The sequence below is a fragment of the Ahaetulla prasina genome, chromosome 4 (genome assembly GCF_028640845.1).
Source record: "Ahaetulla prasina isolate Xishuangbanna chromosome 4, ASM2864084v1, whole genome shotgun sequence".
Classification (NCBI taxonomy): Eukaryota; Metazoa; Chordata; class Lepidosauria; order Squamata; family Colubridae; genus Ahaetulla; species Ahaetulla prasina.
The window spans coordinates 43,828,995-43,852,265 of record NC_080542.1 but is presented as its reverse complement, the minus strand read 5'-3'; the positions used below and the strand labels follow the sequence as shown (position 1 = coordinate 43,852,265).

The 23,271-nt window shown below is 42.8% G+C and overlaps 1 protein-coding gene across 3 annotated transcripts in view; it reads left to right on the top strand.

Moving 5' to 3' along the window:
• Positions 1-23,271, top strand: part of RARA (retinoic acid receptor alpha) — a 241,541-nt gene that overhangs the window by 29,950 nt on the left and 188,320 nt on the right. Inside the window, exon 1 of one of the 3 annotated variants that reach the window (XM_058180174.1) lies at positions 3,264-3,285. The exons of 1 other annotated variant lie outside the window; for it this stretch is intronic. The gene's annotated coding sequence lies outside the window, so the exon portion shown is untranslated. Of the gene's footprint in view, positions 1-3,263; positions 3,286-3,713; positions 3,974-23,271 lie in introns of those variants that run through there. One more of the 3 variants, XM_058180172.1, reaches the window with a different exon arrangement.

The window sequence follows — 23,271 nt, the reverse complement described above, 5'->3', positions numbered from 1 at the left end:
ATCTCCAACTGGAAGTATTTTCATTGCAATTATTTCCCCTATTTATATGCAATGCAATATGTGTGTGTTTATGAGGCTGGGGAAGAGAGAAATAATACTTTCAGTCAGCGGTGAAATGCACTTACCTTCGCTACTGGTTCGGAAATGTGAGCATGCGCCTCTTCTGCAAGCGCAGAAGGCTCAAAAACGGGCTGTAATGATGTCCTGGTGGGCGGTAGGGGCCTCCTACTGCCGGCCCTACCGGTTTGTGCAAACTGGATAAATCCGGTTGGATTTCACCGCTGCTTTCACTTCAGATTGTGAGGACCTTCTATTCAGATCTGAATTTTGGTAGGTTAGGAAAGACTGACCTGTAGAATCTTATTAATTGTTGAATTTCAGATGATGTATCTCATAGTACAACCTCCCCCAAACTGCTGGAAGATAGATATATTTAATTCTTTTAACTCAAGACTTATTGCTCCAGGGTTCATTGCTGCAATCCATTTCTTCATGATTTACTAATTTGAGAAGCAGGTTTCCAGATTGGAAACAATCTGAAACAGTGACTCACACAGAGATATAGCAGGTATTATTTCTGTTAGAAAGCAATTCCATTTCATTTCTTTGTTGGGCATGAATGAATGATGCAGAAAAAGATTTGAACAATTCTTGGCCCTAGTATAAGTGTATTAGAGGATATTAAGATTTACCATCCTTTTCATGGCAAATACCATGGATAAAATTTTGGCAAAATTAAGAATTGCAGCAGGCAAAATAACAAGTGAATTTCCAACTTGCAATCAGGTCATTTCAGACTTGCAGCCAGAGCTGGAATTTATTTTTATTTATTATTAAATGTATATGTCATGGTTTGAAGTGGGATCTGTTTTCTAAAGTCTCATCAGGCCTGGACCTAGCCAATATGTTTGTACTTGGCAGAGAAGCAGAATCCGGCATGGTTAGGTTTTAGAATGGACACCACCAATGAATGGGAAGTAAAACCAAACCACTTCCAGATTAGTGTTCCACTTCCAGATTAGAAAATAACCTGACTTTATTAAGCTTTATTACTTAACTTTTCTTTTCAAAAAGAAGCCACATGGTTTGGCATCTTGACCATAGTTAGACTTAATAAATACTGTGATGTACCTAATTGTGAGCTTTGAGTTGCTTCTCAATACACTGAATTAAAAAAAAAAACCTTTTAATTTTTACTCTGGATGTTGTGCCATCAAACAATCACCTATTCCAATCCTGCTTAACTTTTTGAGATCAGTTAAAATCAGAAATCAGTAAAAATGGAAATTTTTATTGATAGCTATATGTCCTCTAGCTATGTCTGCTTCTATGTTCTGATGGTAAATTATTGGATTGTATTTTAGGGGGGGGGGGAAACCTCTAGGTAGTGAACAATTTTCAAAAGAGTTTCCCATTTTAAGGCAGCATTCTGATGTATCTATTAATTCAAGGGTCTCCAACCTTGGTCCCTTTAAGACTTGTGGACTTCAACTCCCAGAGTCCCTCAGCCAGCTTTGCTGGCTGAGGAACTCTGAGAGTTGAAGTCCACAAGTCTTAAAGGGATCAAGGTTGGAGACCCCTGTATTAATTTATACAAATGTATTCCTCTTCATGTCTAATCTAAACTAAGATGTAATAAAGGAATTTAGCATACCCCCAGTGTTTTATACATTTAGCCTCAAATCAATTCCATCAAATTTATTGAGATTTATTTCTAAATAGAGATTGTATAGAATTATACTTCCTCAGGAAACATAAAGAATTACATCAAAACCATATTCTAAGCCTATTTTTCCTAGTAGTGCTCTCTGGATATAGAGCCTTTAATTATCAGAATTTTGGAAGTGAACACATCTAAAGACACCAGATTGGCAAAGGCTGCCATAATCTTTGGCATGGTAACTCTATGACTATTTTTCCATGTAGCGTATAGCATAGTAGTTCTCAAAGGGTGACTTGGGCCCAAGACCCTTTTGTAAGATCAAGTACATATACATTTTAAATTTGCTCAGTTTTATTTCTAATACAGTAAAGATTGATGGACACAATTCACATAAACATAAGCTCTTTGGGCTTCTCAATTATTTATAAGAACATAAAGGAGTTCTGAGGTCAAACTGTTTGAGAACCAAATGTAACAAAACATTTTAAAATTATTTATTGAATTACCAGTCATAAAACTATGCTGGGAGGAGAGGATAAAGGTTTCCATTTAACAATGAATGATTGGGAAAACCGTACTGAATTCACAATGTGAAATCAAGAACTGAATCTTAAATTCCAATTCTGTGTTTTGGGTCACCCTGCATCAGAAGGTGTGTGTGTGTGTGTGTGTGTGTGTGTGTGTGTTAACACAAGCTCCCAGAGGAGCTACTCTTCCTTTCTTCCCCTCCTTTGCAAATATGATTGGCCCATCACTGGTTCTTTCCATCTGTCTTGATACTTCTAAGCTGCAATGGTATTCACTAGAGGGGGCAACTTCCCCAAAGCCCTGGTGCAGCTTCCAAAGACCACCAAGTTTACCAAGAAACTGTAATTTTAAAGTCTGCAAGTTGTCTTGGAGCAGTTTTCTCGTGGGGCAATTATAGATAGATGAAGATGCACCCCTTCCCCCATATGAAAAACAGGGTAGAAATCAAGTACACATGACAGAGAAAAGATTTTAAAATAGGATGGGAGAGTGATCATATTAACAGTATATAATTTTAATGACCTATACATTAAATCAAATAGATTTTTACCTAGCTTTTTTGTGAGTGTGGGGGATAGCCTGATTCCCAGCACACTAGAAAAAGCCAAAAGTCGTCTTTGCCTGAAAAACGAAATTATGCCAGATGAAGGCTTTCAAAAACAGTGAATTGATTCGAATACAATAGGATTTATTTCTAAACAGCTATGGATTGGAGGCCACTTTTCATGATGCTCCCCATAACCCATCACAGTCTTTATGCCAACAGTAAACTAGGCCTGTGGTTCTTCCTCATATTGCTGGAGACAAAGGCTTGTTGGGAACCACACAAGGAGACTGTGATGGGGAACCGAATAAGGGAATTTCAGGGTTGCAACTCCGTTTCTTATTGCAAGCATCAACTTTTGGCCCTGGCATCCTCCTGTGTGGAAACGCCTTGCTATTTTCTCAGGAGCGGCCCCATCACCTTTTACGATGCGCACACACAGACAAGGAGTAAAAGTGATGCTCCCGAGCAATTACACACGGTTATCTTAGCCCGCGACGACCTGAACGGAATAACAGTCGAAACAGAGTTTCTCGGATAATAGCAATACGTAAGTCGGGGTGAGGTTAAATCTCAATTTGCTTTCAATGGGAATTGTAGGTTGCCCTATACAGGGTTGCATTCTAAGCGGGGCTGACTCTCAACTAAGTGCCCGTTGAGCCTTTTTAAGCCGGGGTCGCTGAAATGCGTGAGTGCTGTCCCCGACAAGGAGGACCGAAAGTTTCCCTTGGCCAGTTCCATTAAAGGCAAAGGCTTCAAAGGGTTACTTCTGTAACGACCGGGGGTACAGCGCTCCCCGTTCTTTTCCTCGTTCCGACCACCCCCTCCCCTCCTCCACGACCCTCGCAGCAGCATCTATTGGCTGGGAAAAGGGAAATGGGCGTGGCTTGGCCCACCTCCGTCTCCTCGCTCATTCTCTCTGTCTCGCTTCCCCCCTGCCCCTCCCCAACTCGGTTCCAGTGTAAAGTTTCACCGAAGCACATGACTGGCTTTAATGGCTGCTGAGCACTGGGGCGCGCGCGCTGCCCAGCGCAACGTTGCGTTCCCTCCTCCTTTCCTCCCCTCCGTCCCACTCGGGTCAGGCAGCCGTTCGGTGTGACTTTGCAGAGCTGGGACCCCCAGAGCGTGTGCTTCTGTCTTCGTGAAGACGAGACTTGGTTTTGGGAAAGAGGGGGTGTTGGCGAGAGTTTTGTGCATGCCCTAGTAACTCAAGAGAGGGAGAGGGACCTGCTTTCCAGGTAAGAGTTTTGGTTACCTGCGGCTCTTCCTTTTGCAGACTTTGTTTTGGATATGTGTTTGGAAGGCAACGGGAGCAAGGGAGACCTGTCTTTATTTTTCTTCGTTCCCTGCACGCTAATTTAACGGCTGGAGGGGAAAAGTCTCTTGTCGTTTTTGTCTTGTTTTGTTCCTTCCGATCGAAGTCTAGGATTACATAGCAGCCCCCATCCCTTTCCCTCCTTCCCCGCTCTCTGTTTGTGCCCCATAGAGTACCTGTTTGAAGTTGAATGGGGTTGCTTTTCTTTCCCCTCACTGTCCCCATCCCCCTCCCCAATTTCGTTAATAGTCTTTTACATCTACACTGAAATCAGAAGAGATTGTAGATTTTCGAAAGATCTTTCTGGGGGATTTTGCAATTGCTGATAGTTTCCTGAAGTTGTAATTACTCTTCAGACTTATTTTGGTGAATATTGCTTTTTCAGAGGTAATATTACAAGTTCCAGTTTGTGGCACAGTGAAGGTTGCATTATTTTATTTGTCCCAGTTTTCCACTCCCTACTTTTTGGGCAGTTTCCTAATAAATCTTAACTGTTGCTTTCAGTCGTCCTATTCAGCTGTCATGGGGCTGCCCTCACCCCCTGCTGCCGTCTGCTGCAAGGGTTAATCGGGCCAATTGTAGATGGGGATTTTGCCCTGTAGAATTTGATATTCTTGTCGTCAGGCACCCCCAGTTCTTCCTTTGGCCTGTTGGCCTCTTCACTGTTCTTGGAGAAAAATTTTTTTGTGTGTGTATGGTGGGATTCTCTCAGCAGGGAGACATCCCAAGATTTGAGCTGCTGGTTTGTCCTGATCTCTCTGATTATTAAGTGGCAACTTTATAGTGGCGGCCACATTTGAGGGTAAATTTGAACTCAGTCGGAGTGAATCTGGAGTAGGCAAAGACAGGACTGCACCGCAAATCTTTTGACAATATTTTTCAGAGTCCTATTTCCACAGAGTGAAGGAAAGCACTCCGAGGAGAGGGAGACTCCCTGTTTCTTTTCTTTGAGCAATTCCCAAAGTTTCTTTCTTTTCAGATCTTGAAAGAAATTGCTGATCTGTTTTCCAGTGCCACGTGTGGGTGTGGCTGGCAATTCTGCTGCTTCTAAATGAAGTTTTGTACTTCATATTATTGGCAAGGGAATTCCGGATCCTCCCCCTCCCCATTATACTTCTGTGCAAAGGTTTTGTTTATGTGATTCCTTCTCCTTCAGGAGATGCAAAATGCTGTAGAAATACCTCTGGTTGTGCCACTTCTCTGATACAAAGTTTTTGGCCTTTGTAGGAAACCTTGGAGTCAAAATAAAAGACAGAGCCAGTGATGTCTGTCTTGCCAAACTACCAGTGGTTGGTCGACCCGTGGGTGGAAAAACAAGACCATGGCTTAGCTTTCAGGAGGATGTTTCAACTTGGTCTGTGTTTTTGCAGTGTCTGAGCAGGCTTGTGGGTGTGAAATTGGAGCTGTGGCTCTCACATATTTTTTCATGCCCAGGTTTCAGAATTGGGATATCTAGTCCTGTGGGGTTTTGGACTAAGCAGCAGTTTGGATGCTGATTTTTTTTTTTTTTTTGCATGTCTAGCACTAAGATGTGGTATTATGCCTGACCAAGTCCCACAGGTGGCTTGCTTGGCAGCTGTGAAATGGGTTTAACACTTAGGGAAAAAATAGGTTGGCAGCTAAATCCCACTTAAGATGGTCAGCAGCTGTGTGGAAGCAAGGATGGTTACCAGTCTCAGCTTGTATTAGAAAAAGAACTTTTAACTTGTGATTGGGTGCTTTGCTGTCAGTCATAAAAGGTAAATCTGTAAAGAGGGAAGCAGTCATCCATTTAGAGAAATTAACAGCTGGTTTGATTTCAGACATCAGGCAGGAAGGGAAAGAGCAGGTCTGGGGTATGTATGCATCTGTGTTTGGATCTGTGTTTAATTCTCCCAGCTTTACAACTTTGTTCAGTTTGGATAGTTGAGGTCCTTAGCTGAAAAGAACTCTTGAATGGTATGAAGATGGAGTTTTTACATGACTTTCTTATTATAGAATATTAATAACAGTGATGGGAATCCTTACAGTTTACGGTATGTAGCATGTTCACAAACTGCTTCAAGTTCAATGTCTTAGTATTCTTAGCATATTGCAAGTAATGGTGGGAAACAGAATATTTTGCTTGAATACTAGGGTTTGTGGCTAAGGAGAGAGTTGGACCAGAGATCTTGATGTTCTTAATTTATAGAAGTAGTTCTATTTTTAATTTTTTTTTTGTTTTAAAGCATTCCAGGTTTTATTTTTCTGGCAATTTGAAAGCACCAGAACAGTTTAAGATGTAAGTGATATTCAAACAGTGAATAAGTAGCATATTTCTAGATTATACACATTTCTTCTCTTCTTAAAAATCCAGTTTTATCAATTATGTATCTTTCCTTTTAAAATATCAATTGAGTTTCATAATTTTTAAATTTAATTTTATAATGTATATTACATGAGACCCTTCGGAATAATTACCTGGTATAATTGTTAACTTTCTGGCTAACAACCAACGTCTCTCTGACAATTGTGAATATGCAAGACTTCAAATCCTATTTGGGAAGAATGTGACTTTAAAACAAGTTCTTTTTCATAATTTCTGCTAGGAAACGAGTCTGCTCCTCGTGTGGCCTTGCAGGATCAGTTGAATTAAATACTGCCTATGTGGTAATTCAAACTACCGGTATCATAGACATGGCAGAAATCATAAACTTATAAAAATGCCTTTGTGCAGTCAGATCAAAGATGATCTCCACCAACAATGATTTGTCACATTTCCTTGAAGAAGACAGGAAGCCCATAAGGAAAGCTTGGTGGAGACATGCTTTCTTATTCCCGTAAAGAGTCATTAAGGACAAAGAGTACATCTACATCTGGATATTTCCTTTTCAGTTATTGTGGGAGAAGGGAAATAAACAGTAAAATCCTGGTTCTAATTTCAAGCCAATAAGACTGCTTTTTCCATCTCAAAACACAGCCAGGTTTGAAACAACCTCTTGAAATATTATAATTAGGGCTGGGTTTCATATAACCTGAATCCAAAATGTGTTTTGTTTTTTTGGCTTATTGTTAGATTCACTCCCTTCCACCCCAAACTCTATAGTTTATATACTATAGTGAATAGGTATAGTATAGTAAATGAACAAAAACCTAATGAACCACATATAGCATTAGCTATATATAGGACCATTGGCTGAATACAAACATTGTGAAAAGCATATGTTTGGTTTTGGTTTAGCATAATGTGTGAACCAAACCATTTTTGGCTTGAAACCATTATATATGGCTTAATGTTATATATAGGAACCAGCTTTGTATGCTTTGTTCAACTACGGTGGTTAGAAAAAACGTTGCAGTAAATTGTGTGAATTCAGCATGTGTCTTCCATAAATTTATTTAATCCCATTTTTAAAAGCCATTTTAGCATTTCACTATTGTATCTTACGGCAGTGACTTTGTTAGTTACACAGTGCATGGTGAAGTTATTCCTATTGTTTCATTTGATCTACACAGAATATTCTCATTGTATATCCTTCCAAAACTCCTGGATCCCCAATGTGTGTTCCAGAATTGGCTGCAGAACTCTGATACCGTAGTTGAAGTCCAAATCTCTTGAAGTTATTGTGGTTAACAAACATTGTTCTAGGAGATAAGATATAAAGTCAGTGCATTTTTGTCTGATTTCGTACAAGGAATTACAGAATCACATATATCCCAATGGTTTTCCAAGTCTCAACTGGACAATTGTGCTTATTCACAATTCTCCAAACTTCTAATTTTATGCCTGAGTTAGAAGATACTGAGAGCAAAACCAGAGAGGATTTCTATATTAGAGAAATCCTCGACTTATGATCACAAGTGGAACTGGAAATTCTGTTGCTAAGTGAGACAGTTGTGAGGCAGTTGAATTATCACATGACCATGCCTGATTTTACAATGTTTTTGTTGCAATTGTTAAGCAAATCTAACTTGATTTTGCTTATCAGAAATCATCTGGGAAGGTCGCAGATAGTGATCACATGACCTCAGGATGCTGCGACTGTCATAAATACCAAATGTCCAAATCATGACCACTTGATGATGGAGATGTTGCAGTGAACTGGTTGTAAGTCACTTTTTCAACACCATTTGTAATTTCAAACAGTACTGAAATGAATGGTGGTGAGTTGAAGATTATGTGACTTCTAATAATATGTCAAGTTTAATTTTATTATTTTAAAAATCTTAAGTTACATGTTAGTCTACAAAAGTTATAAACCCAGAAAATATATTTGTTAGTCTGTCTTTTATGTGTGCTTACTTAACTTAGTCAGTCATTCCACTTTACAATCATGGATAATATATTAAGGGGGTTACTCTTCAGCTGGTTTGTGGCAGATCCTGATGCTGTGTTTGGGCTAAAAGAAAGTAACTGGCCAAGATTATTTTACTGGTTTATTTGCTTTTAGCCTGCCAGCTTAATTACTACAGGTAGTCTTTGGTGTATGATCAGAATTCTGTTGCTAAGCGAAGCAGTCATAAGGTGCAATGTCACATGACTATCATTTAGCAACAGGGATCCTATTGCCATTGTTAACCAAATTCCACTAGTCCTTAGCTAAGGACTTACCCTAAGTCAAGCCATTCAGTCTTAGCCCTTCCCAGCCCCAAAACTGAGTAAATTAAGGGATTGCCTTCTCTTCAACTTCCTCTACTTGCCTATCTCCCCCTCATCACTGCCTTTTTGGCTCCCCTGCATCCTGCCTTGTGGGATGGCATGCAGCCCCTGAACCACATGGCTCTGAGGCTGTTTGCCCTACTGGCTTGGCATTTCATGGCATGGCATGGCATGGTTCTAGGGATGCATGAGGTTCCTGAGTGTAGTGCAATGCAGTGCAAAGCATTAAACACCCCAGCAAGCCCTCATTGCCTTGTGCTCTGAGACCCTTGCCATCCTGCACTCTGTCCCCATCACCCGCTCCTGATGAGGTATACCTCTCCCCCCTCGCCATTTGTGAGACATCTACTAAGCTATATGATGCCATCTTCTCCAGGTTGGGAGGATACTGTGCTGCACAATCTGGAGAATAAAACCTGATGCGGCCAACAGCTGCCTCACAAAGGTCCAGAATGAGCATGATTGATCAGCAGTGGGAATAAGGAGAAGGTGAAGAACACTAAAGCATCAGGAGCTACAGTGCACAAGGGGCTAAAAGGGCATAGATGGAGGGGGGGAGATAGATCTGTGTGAGAAGTTGGAGTGCTCCTGTGGTCATAAGTTTGGTCCGGCTGCCAAGTGCCCAAATGTTGATCATATGACCATAGAGATGCCACAATATCTGTAATTCAGGGATAGCTCCACTCAGTGCCACCATAACTCGAAACAGTCTCTGAACGAATAATTGTAAGTTGAGGACTACCTATATACTATTTTGGCCCTTTACATTATTACTACTATTTATCTTCGGGTGATTCTCACGTATCACAGGTAAAAAGATGGTTCGCTCTTGATAAACCTGGATTATATGTTTCTTTTCATGGGCAAGCGTTCTGGTGATTTTCAGTTGCTTCAAATTTCAGAGTTCCTACTAAATATCCACAATGAGAGAGAGATTTAGTTCAAAACATCTATAGGGTACCAGGTTAGTCGACTCTTTCACAGCTCGAAAGGTAATATGAACTCATTTTACTTTCTTGTTCATGTGAATGAATATCAGTCCTATTGGAGCTGAGAAGCAGCTACCCAGTATCTCTAATGTTTGTTCAAGAATTCTTGTTCTTGTGATTATATAAAGGGATAATGGAAGTATATGCAAAATATGTTATCCACAAAGAGTATGTTATTCACAGAGGGGAATTATAAAGTGCACATTATTCACAGAGGGGAAACTAATATGTTAATTTAATGAATTATCTATTTAAGATTGTAGAATGTAACATATCTCTACTACTTTCTTTATCAAAGCATATTAGTTGGATTTAATGGAGTTTTTTTTCTTAAATGGTCCCTTCCTTCTTCTAAAGAATTTAGGATATAATTTGTATCTTTACAATTAAATTCTGCAGAATGTGTTAGATGAGTTTTGATGGTCAAGCTTGCATACCTAATGAATGTTGTAGTTGTATGAAACTTGAATATTGATTCCTATGTCCATGTTCACTGTATCATAGGAGGCCTTATGACAGTTCATGTGGACTAGGTAATAGTCCTCGCACATACCTGCTAGTAGTTCCTGACTCTAGGGGGCGGTGCTCATCTCTGTTTCTAAGCCGAAAACCTAGCGCTGTCTGGTGACTATTCTGTGGTCAAGTGCCAAAAGTGTAAGGAACACTGTTACTTTCCCACCAAGCTGGTCCCTATTTTTCTATTTACATTTTTACATGCTTTCGAACTGCTAGGTTGGCAGAAGCTGGGGCAAGTAATGGGAGCTCACCGTGTTATGCGGCACTAGGAATTCGAACTGCTGAACTGCCGACCTTTCTGATCGACAAGCTCAGCGTCTTAGCCACTAGCACATATCAAGCTCCATACTTTTTCCCATTGGCAGATCTGTTGGTGTGTTTTCTTTTTCTTTAGGTTATTATCGGAACCATGGCATCATATTATGCACAGAGCTATTGTTCTTCAACTTAAATGCATCAGGAAGCTGTTCCCTGTTGCCACTTTCCAATGTGTGTGTCAGAATCCGGAAATACAGAGATATTGCTATTGCACTGCACTTAAAAACATTTCTGTATACAAGTGCAGACATGCATATATGCCTTGGAAGGTATAGTTCTGTGGTTTGCAAACTCTTCCATTTTTTTCCTTGGATCTTTCCAATGTGACACAGAAATGGATCTTCTTCCTATAGATTTCTCAGTTGTGCTTTGCTCCAGAGATAATCCTACCACTTGGGATTTATTTTTTTTTGGCTGTGAAACTGCTCTTGTTTGTAGAACACAAAATTCTACAACATTCCCATCTGAAACAGCTAGCAACACATACATTTCCCCTTTAAAGCAATATTTAAAGTTGCTTGGTATGAGTGCATCCGATCATCTGGTTTGAAAAATAAATATTTGTTTTAGAATAGAAAGATATAGAGGTACTCATTTTCATACTATTCTGCTAGTATCTTACACTGATCAAAGTCCTCTTTCTGACCTCTTTGACACTGGGGCATTGTATAATGAAGGGCAATATAGAATGATTCAGATAAGTAGAAAAGGTGTCTATCTCTTGATGACTTATTTTCCTAAGTGACTGAGGCTGAGTTGAGGCAATAAGTCTTTGTCAAGTTTACTGCCTCAAGGGGATGACTGGAGTTTTCGATCAACTCGTCAGAAGAGTGTCAGATCGGGGAAAATGCTCTAGGTGGTTCTACTTCATCCTGTGGTGACAGGGGTCCTATATGAAGGCAGGATACTCAGGGAAAAGTAGTATCATAAAAAAGATTTGGCTTGGACCCTTGGCTCACTAAGTGTCCATGTGAGGCTTTGTTCCGGACAACTGGAATTATGAGGAAATTCAGTCAAATGATTTATGGGCTGTTTCAGACAGGCATCCTTCCTGAATGGTGGTATTATGGTGGTTATCCTTCCCTTGATATGTTTTCCAGATGTGGATTATAGAACATTTTTATCTCAGGGTTGAGAGATTTGGATTATGATATTAGTTTCATCCTGATGGATTGGATAACCATATTTATTTCCCAACAATTTGGAATATTTTTGCTAGGTAATCATTTTTCTGTTCCTATACAGATCGGCAATCCTTTTCCTGCACTTCAGGAAAATTATTAGTGTTCACATAAACTGTGGATCTGGAAGCCACTTTATTTGTGGATATTGGCTAGCAACAACTTTTATTATTTCTGAAAGTCTCTGAATATTATTCGGCTTGCCAGCTGCAGTTGTCTGAACTTCGGGTCCCTGCTTTTACTCACGGAAATGACTCTCTGTGAGAGAAGAAAATGCTCTTATTGTTCATATTGAAATGATCCTATAGTAATAGCCAGCATCTTTAATTATCTGAAAGGTCCATCATAATATAGATCTGGCAGTCCTTGTATATATAGTAATCTAGCAGATTGAGTTTTGGAGCCTCTCTGAACAAAGAAGTCCAACTTTTGATTCAAAGTTCTATTTTTTTCTGCATTTTGTATCACATTAAAAAGAAAATGGATCCATTACAGCACATCTGCAAATTTTACAATTCCTTCATTGAGTAAGAGCAGTGTTTAAGCTGAATGACCTCCATTTTGATTTGTGAAAAGTAGGAAGCATGGAGACACATCATGAAGATGATTTTCAGTTTTATTACCCTTTCTGCATTCTAATAGAATGAGTCTATTCAAGGCTATTCTAAACAATTTGTATGTAGGAAGTCTTGTGTATAAGGCAGACGTTAAGAATTTTGTGTAAACTTTTCAGATGTTTGTATGCATTAAATAAAAAACAGTAATTTGCCTACCTCCCACAGAGTGAATATTTAATAGGAGTGGTTCTCTCCATCTCCAGATCTCCAAGAACCAACAGTGCTACACATATTTGTTAGTTTTTAGATATTCTTCAGACTTTATCTTGAGTGATTTGATGGTGTTAAGCTGTCATTCCCTTTTAATGAAACCAAATTTCTTTCCTTCTTATATATTCTAATTTGGATCCCGTTGAGGGGCCTTACCTAACTTGATTTCTAATTATGGTACAATACCATCAGAATATTACAGAAGGTGAAGTTCACCAATGCTGGAAGGCATCACATAAGAGAAGGCTGTTATAGAATATGAAATGGAACATATACATGGTCTGCATGTACATAAATCTTAAATTAAAAAGAATAGATGTTCTCAATCTCATCAGTGGATGTGCCCAGTTCCCCTACGTTTCCTGGCTGGTCTTGATCAACATTCTCACCATGAATCTCACATACAATACATTACACTCTCCAAGTGTCTTAAGACACGGCTGGCTGAGAATTCTGGGAAGCACCACTCCAAAACAGTTGGAGGATGCCAAGAAAGAAAAGCTACACTTTTGTTGGGATCCCCTTGTTTGCGATCCTTGTTTTCTGGAGGAGGAAACTGATGCTATGTGGTAGCAATAGAAAACAGATTGTTTTAAACCATTTCAAAGGCCAAGTCCCCTGTCTTGCCATTTAACATCACTGTTCATTTGTCAGTGTAGATTAAATCCAGAAATTCTGGGTGCTTTCTGCTTCTTTAATTTACATTTCATGTCTTCTCATCATCTGTTTCAGCTGGGCTTCAAAGTAAGCACCTAGCTATACTGGGATACAGTACTTCTGCCGAACCACAGTCTTCCCTTTGATCTAGAGCTCCATTGCAGACCTAAAGATATGACGTATTTGTGAACTGTATTAACTGCCAACATTGAGAGCAATCCGTTAATTGTGCAACCCCATCAGCAATTTGCTGATGGGGTTGCAAAATATTAAATAAACTGGTTGCCCCTTGAGTGTATCTGGTAGAATAGAATGGATATGGCTGCAGCTAAAAGAAGCAAGTTATCCTTGCTACAAGAAATAGGTTGATAGTAAATCATTAGTATTTTAGTTAGACTTTATTATGACTCAATTTTACTTTATTGTTTTAATGAAGTATTATTAAGAAAGGGAAAAAAGAAAGAAAAATATACACAAAAATGGAAAACTACAGACAACAGAGAACACTCCTTCACCAGGGGGAGCGGGATGACCCCTTACAGGGACGTGCCGAGGAGTTTAACGGTTATCTATACGATAAAATCACTCAGCTCCGGGATAGCTTGGACCAAGATTGCGATGATCCGGATGAGATGACTGAGGCGCGTCTTGTTGATACCGTTTGGGATGAGTTTGATTCTGTGACTCCCGAGGGGACGTGGACAGGCTGCTGGGGAGGCTGCATGCCACTACATGTTTACTGGACCCGTGCCCCTCCTGGCTGGTGCTGGCCACTCAGGAGGTGACACGAGGCTGGCTCCAGGGGATTATAAATGCTTCTTTGATGGAGGGGATCTTCCCCCCCGCCTTGAAAGAGGCGGTGGTGAGACCCCTCCTCAAGAAGCCTTCCCTGGACCCAGCTATTTTGGGTAATTACCGTCCAGTCTCCAACCTTCGCTTTATCGCGAAGGTTGTAGAGAGTGTGGTGGCGCGGCAGTTTCCTCAGTACCTGGAGGAAGCTGTCTATCTAGACCCGTTCCAGTCCGGCTTCCGGCGCCGGCATAGCACGGAGACAGCTTTGGTCGCGTTGGTGGATGACCTCTGGAGGGCCAGGGACAGGGGTTGCTCCTCTGCCTTGGTCCTGTTAGATCTCTCATCGGCTTTTGATACCATCGACCATGGTATCTTGCTGCGCCGGTTGGAGGGGTTGGGAGTGGGAGGCACCGTTTATCGGTGGTTCTCCTCCTACCTCTCTGACCGGTCGCAGACGGTGTTGACAGGAGGGCAGAGATCGACCGCGAGGCACCTCACTTGTGGGGTGCCGCAGGGGTCGATTCTCTCGCCTCTCCTGTTCAACATCTATATGAAGCCGTTGGGCGAGGTCATCAGTGGCTTTGGGGTGAGTTATCATCTGTACGCTGATGATACTCAGCTGTACTTCTCCACCCCGGGCCACCCCAGCGAAGCTGTCGAAGTGCTGTCCCGTTGTCTGGAGGCCGTACGGGTCTGGATGGGGAGAAACAGACTCAGACTCAATCCATCCAAGACGGAGTGGCTGTGGATGCCGGCATCTCGGTACAGTCAGCTGCAATTGCAGCTGACTGTTGGGGGTGAGTCATTGGCCCCGACGGAAAGGGTGCGCAACTTGGGCGTTCTCCTGGATGGACGGCTGTCGTTTGAAGACCATGTGGCGGCCGTCTCCAGGAGAGCTTTTTACCAGGTTCGCCTGGTTCGCCAGTTGCGCCCCTTTCTGGACCGGGATGCCTTATGCACGGTCACTCATGCTCTCGTCACTTCTCGCCTGGATTATTGCAATGCTCTCTACATGGGGCTACCCCTGAGGTGCACCCGGAGACTTCAGCTAGTCCAGAATGCAGCTGCGCGGGTGATTGAGGGAGCACCACGTTGCTCCCCGGTAACACCACTCCCGCGCAGTCTGCACTGGCTACCTGTGGTCTTCGGGTGCGCTTCAGGGTTCTGGTTACCACCTTTAAAGCGCTCCATGGCTTAGGGCCCAGGTACTTACGGGACCGCCTGCTGTTACCTTATGCCTCCCATCGACCCGTACGCTCTCACAGAGAGGGTCTTCTCAGGGTGCCGTCCGCCAAGCAATGCCGGCTGGCGGCCCCCAGGGGAAGGGCCTTCTCTGTTGGAGCACCTACTCTCTGGAACGACCTTCCCCCCGGTTTGCGCCAAATATCTGACCTTCGGACCTTTCGTCGGGAATTAAAAACTTATTTATTCATTCAAGCGGGACTGGACTGATTTTTTAGATTTTTTAAATTTCTAAATTTTAAATTTTAAATTTTTAGATTTTCTGTAATTTTATATGGGGTATTTTAGGTTGGTCAATTTGACGGTTTTAATTCGGCCACTATTGAATAGGTATTTTAAATTGATTTTTAACTTTGTATATTTATTGCTTTTTATCTTGGCTGTACACCGCCCTGAGTCCTTCGGGAGAAGGGCGGTATAAAAGTTTAATTAATAAATAAATAAATAATAAACTTAAAGACTTGAGCAAACTGGAAAACCTTGTAACACAAAATCCAGAGCATCTGATAGACTTTATTTACTTTTTTCAGATTTGTTGTAACTTTGAATGGTCATTAAACAAGTGATTGTGAGTCGAGGACTACTGGTATTTCTATTAATATTCACATACTACTTGGATTTTATTAATGGTTGACAGTTTTAAAATATGATACATTCAATTATTTAAAATTAATCACTGAAACATTTAAATGCTAATCTTATTCTATGATGCTTATAACTTTATTCATTTGGGGTTTAGGTCTCCCTTTTTTCTTTAAAGTATATTGCTCATTTGAAAATACAAAAATTGGCTGGGTAGTCATGGCTGTACAGAAGAGAAAGTCTCGGATGATTTTATCTTTGTCTTATTAATAATCAAAACCTGCCGCTTATATGAGTCTGTTAACTGAGTGGCTTTCTTCCCGCTTTTCTCTTTGTGAAAATAAATACACAATAATTAGGCAAAAGGTAATAACTCTGTACTGATTCATTTCCTGATTTTATCTCAGATGTTCATTGTTGCATAATCTGTTAAAAGCTGTATGTAGGTAATCTTTTGAGTTATGACTCAAGTGGCTGTTTATTGTGCTGAGCAAATGCTGCTTGTGCCCAGTCCCCAAAGTTATGCTGTTGCAGTGATCTTTCGGTCAAGTGATCAAAATTTGGGTTCTTGGCAGCCCCCGTCACGTACAGCCATAGCTGCACTTCAGTTTCCCAAACCCACCTATTTTCCTCCTCCCCATCTCTGCACTTTTAGCAGTAGTACTGGGGCTAAAGTAGAGGTCTTCAGCTGTCTCGGCCAATCCTTCCTTATGCCCCTACTTTAGCCCCAATATTATTTAAAGCTCCACACTTTGGCCAGCCACCTCAGTTACCAGGGCATGGAGCCTCAGCCACCCCTGGTGCCCTGCCACTCTGCATTCGGCTTATCCCCTCAGCACTTCTTTTCTGTGCTCTGCTAGTTCAGCCAACTTTGCTACTGTGCACTGTTTTTGTCCTGCAGTATAGCTTCACTCACCCTGCTACTTATGCTCTACTCCTAGCCCTGCCAGCCCTGCTGCTTTGCATTTTGTTTGTCCTGCTGGCCCAGCCATCTCCATCCCCTACTTATTGCTGCTGAGGAGTGTCTGATCTGGCTCTATGCAAGGCAACTGCTGGCCATGTCAGGCTTCCTTCCTGAGACCACTTGCACCATTTTCCAAATAGTGCGCGCCATTCTCATTATGTTTTGGAAGGCTTCTGAGAACTTCTAAAGCTATGTGAGGTAATTGTGAGAAGATTGCACTTGCTATTCCCCAATCTCCCAGAGGTTTCTGAAAGCATTGTGAGGACGGGGTGCGTTATTGTTGTGGTCTGCCATCAGCCTGCGGAGGTGGCAACCAAGTCAGACAGCAATGAGGCTGAGGAAGAGTGTGGTCCAGTCCTGGGGAAGGCCTGGATGAAGGCTCTGCATCAGGCTGAGGGCCATCGGGGAGTGAGGTGCGGACTCCAGAGCCTCCAGAGACTGTGAGGTAGAGGAACAGGAGGAGCCTGTTCCTAATGCATGCATGAGAAGAGCTGCCAGAAGGCAAGAGCAGCTCAAGCAAAGAGGACGACTCAGGAGTAGAGCCAAGAGATGATTGGCCCCTCCCATAAGGCTTAAAGGACCAGCAACGGCGTTGGGGCTCTTTGCCGGAATACAACGTTGATAGCTTCGTATTGTTGCATTTATTTTGTACGGTGCCTTCTGAACTTTTGCCAGGAAAGGCCTTTGGCATTTTACCTAATTGGACCAAGGTTGGTGATAGGACTGAGGAATTGTATTGGGAGGAATTTGCTTTAATTTAGTTGAACTACGCTGAGAATGAAGTAATTCTCAGCTGTTCGAATAAAGTTTGTTTGTTTTTACACTGACTGAGTTTCCTACTACCTGCTTCGGCCTGGGTCACAACAGTTATTTGGAGAATGACCAAATAACCATAGTATTCTGATGGGAGCCCCAACAATGCAGCCCAGAGCCACAGCATCCCGAGAAACACCAACAACACGGTCATAGCATCCTGAATAGCCCAAACAGCTTGGTAAAAAAGCACAGCCCACCAGTGCAGTGTGAACCCATAGCTGTCCCAGAAAGCCGTAGCCTTCACTGTCCTGCACCCCAAGACCCCTGACACGCGGCACCTTTGCTGACCTTTGCTGTCTTCTTTCTCCTGCTGAGACATGCGCCCATTGGCACATGCCTTTGTGAGGCATGCTTGGTCAGTGGTAACAAGAAAATGATGAAAGTCAGCTAGGATGGCAGGGGGTGTGGAGTACAGGGGGCTAAAAGTGCATACATGGGGGGAAGGATAGGTGAGGAAGGGGGAGATGAAATTCCCCTCTGGTCGGCTTCAGATCTCTCAAAGTTTGATCACATGATTGGGATATGCTGCAATGGCTGTAAATTGTAAGTCTTTTCATTCACACCATCATAACTTTGAACGATCTCTTAATTAATAGGTCATAAATGGAGGACTAACTGTACTTTAAACTTCAGGGCTTCGCTGTCATCATCTTTTCTAAATCTTGTATCTGAAATGTAATTGTTGATCTTTTAGAAAACCATTTAGGAGCATTTAATCTTTGCCAGTCATTTAATACATATTTTCCACTTTATTGCAATAAATTTAAAGCAGAAAATTGGTAGAACTTTCATTTTAAAACATGTCAAGTTTATTTTAAGACTTACAGGCCAGTTTTCATGTTAGTTTCTCTAAATGGCAGGAAAGAACATTTTCACCAGTGAGATAAAAGGATCACCATAGTGGCAGAGAAGGGATTCAGGGTTGCAATTCCTTGGTTCAGATTGTCTACCCATATCTTGAGAGGATTTTGTGTTAACTTTCATAGAAGCTGGCCCTGTAAATATATATGATTATCAGACAGAGAGAGGCAGTTTTATATGAATGAATAGACTACACTTCAAGGAACTTACAGCTTAAGTTACTTAAGGTAAAGAGTAGCCTAAAGCAGTGTTGTTATTTTTTTACTTTACCTTTTACCATGCTGGAGATTTCTGGGAATTCCAGAAATCCACACATCTTAAAGTTGCTGCAGTTAAGAAACATTAGCCTAAAGAAATCAGACCAAGGTCCTACCCTAAAGCTCATGATACTTCTCTGTTAAATGTACTTCTTCACTGCCATTTATAGATACATTGCTGTAAGTCCTAGAGATTCCTTTTAGTGGTTCTGGTTAATAGCCAGAGATGAGCCTAGCATCCTAAGCAGCTGGCACAAATTACACTGTGTTGTAGCAAGGGATTTTGTAATAAGTTAATCATGGTATGCAATAAAATGCTTCTTTTTTATTGGACCAGAATGTAACATTAATTGAGATTAGATGATACTGAATTTACTAGAACAGTAGTGTGTTGCACAGTAAAAATGCATAAATTCAATCTTTCTGTTGTATAAAATTAGAATTTAATTCTAGAATAAATCACACGATTTAAGCAAAATAATCAAATAGGTCCAAACTGCTTTGTCTCATTTATACATGTTGTTTTAAAGGTAGAAATACCATAAACCAGGATGTCAATTATTTTTTAAATAGAAGGTATCCCAAGGGTGAAAATCTCTATAGACGTTTAGCTATTCAATTTGGGATGAACACCCTTTGAATGATGTGGGAGTAGGAATAGATTCCCAGAGGGAAAAACTGCAGACTACAGGAACCAGGACACTGCTCAGGTGACCCTGAGGACACAGATAAACATCCAAGTGCTTCAACAACCCTATAAAAGGATGCAAATTCCCAGCTGTCTGCAAGGAATATAAATCTTTCCATTCCCTACTCTCCTGTCAGAGCTGAAGAAGCTTCTTGGATGAAAAGCAAAACGTCTTCAAGAAAAAACAAGGAAGTCCAGTTGTCTCCTGAAAAAGCACTTTTGGCACAATTATGCTTATAATCTTACTTTACTTGACACACCTGCCATGTTGTAAGTGTGGGACTTGGTCACAATACTACTTTTTCATCACCACTGAAACTACAAATGGTCACAAAAGAAAGCAGGCCCTAAAAGAGGACTAGCTATGTGACCTCACACAAGTCCAGTTTCAATGACCATTTTGTTATGTCCTGCACCGGCAGTGGCGGCCCCTAGTGGTGGAGATGCTTTCTTGTTCTGTTCTGATTGGCTCCCGCTTTTGGAGCTGAATATAAAGAGGGCTGTCAAAGCAGGCCTGGTCTGCTGGTTGTTGCTGGGCTCTTATTCGTAAGTGGGCACGGTGTGGAATGCTGCCCCAGGAGGTACTCATCCGACGTGTTGGTTTCGGCAGCAAGCACTCCGGAACTGATGTCCAGACTACGCCAGGTGCTAGTTAAGTTCAGGGATGTGGGGCTCAAAGTTAAGAAAAGCAAGTGTGTAGTTGCTGTGCCCCAGGTAGAATTCCTAGGGTTCCTAGTGGATAGGTCGGGTTTACACCCCACTACGGCCAAGACCAAGGCAATCCTTGATGCGCCGACACCCCGCAACAAGTCAGAGTTACAGGCATTCCTGGGGCTCTTAAACTTTTACGCAATCTTTCTGCCATACAAGGCTTCGGTTGCAGAGCCTCTCCACCGCCTGTTGGATAGCAGGTCCCCGTGGGTTTGGAATGCGAATGCTGCTGCTGCTTTCCAGGCTGTCAAGCAACTCTTGGTGTCTAACGCAGTTCTTACACAGTTCAACGAAAACCTGCCGCTTGTCCTCTCCTGCGATGCGTCTCAGTATGGGGTTGGCGCTGTGTTGAGTCATCGGCTGCCCAACGGGTCGGAAGCCCCGATTGCATTCTTTTCTCGAACCTTGGCTGCCACGGAACGCAACTACTCACAGTTGGATAAAGAAGCATTGGCGTTGGTTGCGGGGGTCAAGCGGTTCCATGAGTATCTCTACGGTCGCCCGTTTGAACTTGTTACAGATCACAAGCCGCTGTTGGGGATTTTGGCTGGGGATAGACAGATTCCGCAAGTACTATCACCAAGAATGACCAGATGGTCGGTGTTCCTGGCAGCTTATTCCTATTCCCTGGTCTATAGGCCTGGGAAACATTTGGGCCATGCTGACGCGCTGAGCCGTTGCCCATTGATGACCAAGGTGGAAGACCCGGCTCCAGCGTCCCATGTTTTTCTGATTGACGGTTCCGCCTTTCCCGTTACTGCTTGTGACATTGCTAGAATGTCTGGCTTGGACAGAGTCATCTCAAAAGTTCTTGATTGGGTTCTCCGTGGATGGCCCCAGGGTCCTGTCAGCCCTGAATTGCAGCCTTATAAGCGAAGGCAGCACGAGCTCTCTACCCAACAGGGTTGCCTCCTCTGGGGGCATAGGGTTGTAGTTCCGCCTCCGACAGTCCATTCTAGGGACACTTCACCGGGTCACCCGGCATTGTTAGGATGAAGGCCCTGGGTAGGAGCTACCTGTGGTGGCCAGGACTAGATAAAGACATAGAGGCCTGTGTGTCGGCCTGTCACCGTGTCAGGAGACAAGACCGCTGCCGCCTAAGTCTCCCCTAGAGAGTGGGAGGAGCCTAGGGTCCTTGGTCCCGCATCCATATAGATTTTGCGGGCCGTACCAGGGCAAGTATTCTTAGTGGTCGTCGATGCTTTCAAGTGGGTGGAAATCGCACTAATGCATTCCACCACTTCAGAAGCCGTCATTAGAACTTTGCGACGGTTGTTTGTAACCCATGGGTTACCCGACCTTGTGGTCTCGGACAACGGGCCACAGCTAACGTCCGCCCACTTTGAGTCATTCTTAGCGGGCCTAGGAATACGCCATGCTCTCATTTCCCCGTTTCATCCGGCCAGTAATGGCCGGGCAGAACGAGCAGTCCGGTCAGTGAAAGAGGCATTGGCCAGGTCGGGCCCAGGGGGCTGGCAGGAGAGGTTGGATGAGTACCTCCTGGGGCAGCATTCCACACTGTGCCCACTTACGAATAAGAGCCCAGCAGAGTTACTCATGGGCAGGCGCTTGAGGACCACACTTGATAGATTGCACCCCAATACTCACCTAGTCAGCCATTGGACTCCATGGGGCAAACAGGAGATTTGATTTGGGGAGGCGGTGTATGCCCGAATTACAGCGCCACCCCTATGGTTCCCAGGAAAGATCGTGGGAATCACCGGCCCGTGCTCATACAGGGTCGAGTTAGATGAGGATAGAGTGTGGCGCAGACATTGTGACCAGCTCAGGGCCCGGCGTCAGGTTGGGGATGGGCAGCTGCCAGAGTGGGGCACTCAGGAAGAGCCAGGAGGTAGCCCAACCCAATCATCCCGGGCAGAGGAGCTAAGCTACAAGGGAATAAGACGCCCAGCCCCTGTACCTGATAACCGAGAGGAAGCCTTGTCTGCTCTGCCGGTGGAGGGGCTAGGGGTCCCTGGGCCGGAGACGTCCCCCACAGAAGAGGCTGAGGAGTTGGGTCAGCCAGTGACCATGGCTACAATGGAGCCACGAAGGTCCAGCCGAATCAAGCGGCGCCCAGCGTATCTCCAGGATTACGATTGTGCAAGCTAGGGGGAAAGAAGTGTTATGTCCTGCACCGGCAGTGGCGGCCCCTAGTGGTGGAGATGCTTTCTTGTTCTGTTCTGATTGGCTCCCGCTTTTGGAGCTGAATATAAAGAGGGCTGTCAAAGCAGGCCTGGTCTGCTGGTTGTTGCTGGTCTCTGTGAGTTAAAATAAACGTTATGTGTGAACATCTGTGGAGCCTCAATTATTACGGAACCCACAGAATATAATACATTTCATGGGTGGTAGTCACACACAAGGAAAGCTAAACCACAAAAGGTCCTGCTCGCAACACTACAAATCAGTAGTCAGTTTCAAAATCCCAGACACGTTCCCACAGCTCTACCTGGCCTTGCTGTGGCAGCCCTGAAGACGCTCCCAAAATGGCTTCAGGGCTGACAGAAGAAAAGATGAGCCTCTGGTGGCTCATCAGGCTAATGCAGCCTGTTATTAACAGCAACTGCCTGCAATATTGCAGGTTCAAATCCCACCAGGCCCAAGGTTGACTCAGCCTTCCATCCTTTATAAGGTAGGTAAAATCAGGACCCAGATTGTTGGGGGGCAATAAGTTGACTTTGTATATAGATACAATTGGATGAAGACTATTGCCTGACAATAGTGTAAGCCGCCCTGAGTCTTCGGAGAAGGGCGGGATATAAATGCAAATAAAATAAATAAATAAAATAAATAAATAAATAAAAGAAGGATCTATCTTGGAGTCCCATTTGGAATAGAATCTGGTGTGATCTAAGCTATAGGCAACCTCCCAAATTGTTCTATGCTAAACAACAGATAAGTTTGAGGGTAAGCCACTCTGAATTGGTTCTGATTGCAGCAACTTATAAACAAAGCAATTGGCTAAGTGATAGCATACAGATAGTTCTCAACTTATGTCCACAATTGACATCAAAATTTCTGTTGCTAAGTGACAGTTGTTCAGTAAATTTTACCTCATTTTACAATCTTTCTTGCCACAGTTGTTAAGTGACTCACCGGAGTTAAGCTAATAAGACAATTGTTAAGTGAATCTGGTTTCTTCATTGACTTGCTTGACCGAAGGTTGCAAAAGGTGATCACATGACTTTGGGACACTGCAACT